Source organism: Zeus faber (assembly GCF_960531495.2).
Source record: "Zeus faber genome assembly, chromosome: 9".
Taxonomy (NCBI): Eukaryota; Metazoa; Chordata; class Actinopteri; order Zeiformes; family Zeidae; genus Zeus; species Zeus faber.
The window spans coordinates 31,441,443-31,444,576 of NC_137197.1; positions in this window are offsets into that span (position 1 = coordinate 31,441,443).

Below are 3,134 nucleotides of genomic sequence, written 5' to 3' on the forward strand. Positions count from 1 at the left end.
AGAGATTTTTTAGCAGGCTTTTGAAGGTGGCCAGGGATGGAGCATTCCGAATGTCAGTGGGGAGAGTATTCCAGAGAGTGGGGGCCGCCACACTGAAGGCTCTGTCCCCGAAGATTCGAAGCCTCATGTGGGGGAAGGAGAGCAGACCCGTGTCTGAGGACTGCAGCTTTCGGGATGGGGCATAGGGGTGGAGGAGGTCAGCTAGGTACTGCGGGGCGAGGGCATAGAGGGATTGAAGGTTTCAATTGGGTTTTGTAGGAGATACAAGATTTGACAGGGAGCCAGTAGGAGATTAATGAGGGTGGGGTTGATGTGCTGCCAAGGCTTGGGGCAGGTGAGAAATCTGGCAGCAGAATTTTGAACATACTGGAGCCTGCCCAGGGCTTTGCTTGGAACCCCGGACAGGACTCCATTGCAGTAGTCCAGACGGGAGGTGATGAAAGCGTGGATTAATGTTTCAACCACGGACTCTGACAGTGATGGGCAGAGTCTGGAGATGTTCTTGAGGTGGAAGAAGGCAGATTTAGTTATGGATTTGATGTGTGACTGGAATGAAAGGGAGGAATTGAAGATGACGCCTAAGTTGCATACTTCAGAGGATGGGAAGATGGAGCAGCTATCAGCATCCAAGAAGAGATCTCCAACCTACCTGAGCAGTGTCTTGGGAGCCAGAACCATGAGTTCAGTTTTGTTATTATTGAGTTTGAGCATGTTTGAAGACATCCAGACTTTAATGTTGTGGAGGCAGTTTAGAAGAGACTGGGGGGAGGCAGGAGGATGGTTTTGTGCTGAGGTATAGCTAGGTGTCATTTGCGTAGGTATGGAAGCACAGACCTTGGTGGCGTATGATCTGACCAAGGGGGAGCATATAAATGGTGAAGAGGAGGGGCCCAAGCATGGAGCCTTGAGGCACACCTTGGTCAACCGGGCCAGGGGAGGAGCAGGAGTTTCCGATAGAGACAAACTGCTTCCTGTTGGTGAGGTAGGATTGGAACCAGGAGAGTGCAGCCAGATAGACGGTTGAGCAGGATAGTGTGGGAGACTGTGTCAAAGGCAGCTGAGAGGTCAAGGAGGTTAAGGATACTGATGTAGCCTGCATCAGCAGCAATGAGGAGGTCATTGGTGATTTTAATGAGGGCAGTCTCTGTGCAGTGGTGGGTTCTGAATCCGGATTGAAAGGGTTCCTGAAGCTCATTGTTGGACATGTGCTGTTGGAGTTGGACGGCAACTGCACATTCCAGGATTTTGCTTAGAAACTGAAGGTTGGAGATCGGGTGGTAGTGGTTGGGGGTGTCCAGGATTGCTTGGGCAGGGGGACAGTAACAGTGAACAGGACAGCATGGGGATCAGAAACAGCCAGGTAGAGGCACTGAAGATGGGAGGGAGAAGTGCCAGTAGTGCACACCAGATCCCTGTCAGGTCGCAGCACATCCTAAGCCACCAGGCACAAGACGTCAGGACTCCGGCCCAGTGTGAGCCCTTCAGGCCATCAAACCCGAATCACTCGCACCCCTCCTGCCCTCCAGACCCTGATCCAGTGGAGTGTTGTTCGGAGTAGGATTGGTGTGCGAGTCTAGGTGTTCTAAGCTAATATGAGTGGAATTAAGATGGAGACAAGCTCTAGTGCTGAGGTTGCTGTGCAGTGTATTACTGCTCTGTTTATGCTATCAAGTATTGTAGTATTGCAACTTAGGACTACTGGTTTGACTCTGCACATTTCACTGCTATTTGCTGATCTGTCAACAAGGTTGTGTTTCCAGACACACCCCCTATTCAGGTAAGTCCTCTCCTATGTTGGCGTGCTCTTAGCCAGGTGCAAGTCCTAATCACATGAGCAGCTGTATTCTATCACCTATTTATGGTCCTGCCCTTGAAGCATTAGCTTCAAGCGTTGGCCCATTTGTAGTCGCTCTGTGTAAACACGCACGTCTACCTCTGCACGTCCACCGAAGCAAGGACACCGAACAAGGCAAACCTGCCTTCTTTCTCTCACTCCATACAAAATGTGCTGCTACCACATCTCTACAACCTCAAGGTCACCCAGAAAGCCTTGTTATACCATATGCCCATGCAATCTGGGTAATCTCAGGTCTCTGCAGCAAACATCTACTGCAAAGACCTCCTTCTCTGTTGGCTTGTGGAATTGTCAATCTACAGTTAACAAGGCAGACTTCATTTCTGGTCATGCCAACCACCTCTCCTTGGATCTCCTTGCTCTCACTGAGACGTGGATTAACCCGGAAGATAGCGCAACCCCAGCTGCACTCTCCACAAACTACACATTCTCCCACACATCCAGACCATCTGGCCGTGGTGGTGGGACTGGCCTGCTAATTTCCAGCACATGGAAATTTAATCCACCGCTGCCTTTAAACAACTTTGCCTCCTTTGAATATCACGCAGTCTTGGTGACTGCTCCGGTGAAAGCCTATGTGGTCGTCATCTACCGTCCACCAGGATAACTAGGTGACTTCCTACATGAGCTTGACACCCTGCTGTCATCAATTCCTGAGCATGAGTGTCCCATGCTCGTCCTCGGAGACATGAACATCCACTTGGACAGTGCGAGCTCGGCTGACTTCCTGTCTTTGGTTCGCTCATTCGACCTAAGACAGGTCCCGACTCCACCGACTCACAAGGCTGGCAAAGAGCTTGATCTTATTCTTGCTCGGAGCTGCACCACGGACAACCTAAGGGTCACCCCTCTTCATCTCTCAGACTACTTCTACATCCACTTCAATGTCCAGCTACCAAAACAACCCCCCACCTCCCCACCCATGGCTACCATCCGCCGCAATTTCCGCAACCTGTCTCCCACCCACTTCTCCTCTGTGCTCTCCTCTTCTCTTCCACCCCACGGCACTTTCTCCTCTCTGCAGGTTAATGATGCCACTGACTCCCTCTGCTCCACCTTGAGCTCATGTCTGGATAGCCTGTGTCCACTATCCACCAGACCTGCTCGATCAACCCAGTCGCACCCTTGGCTGACTGACACCCTCCGGACAACGCGCACTGACCTCAGAGCAGCCGAGAGGAAATGGCACAAATCCAAAACAATTGAAGATCTTGCAAGCTACCAGACACTGCTGTCCTCCTTCTCTTCCATAATCACTACTGCAAAGAAGGCCTTCTTC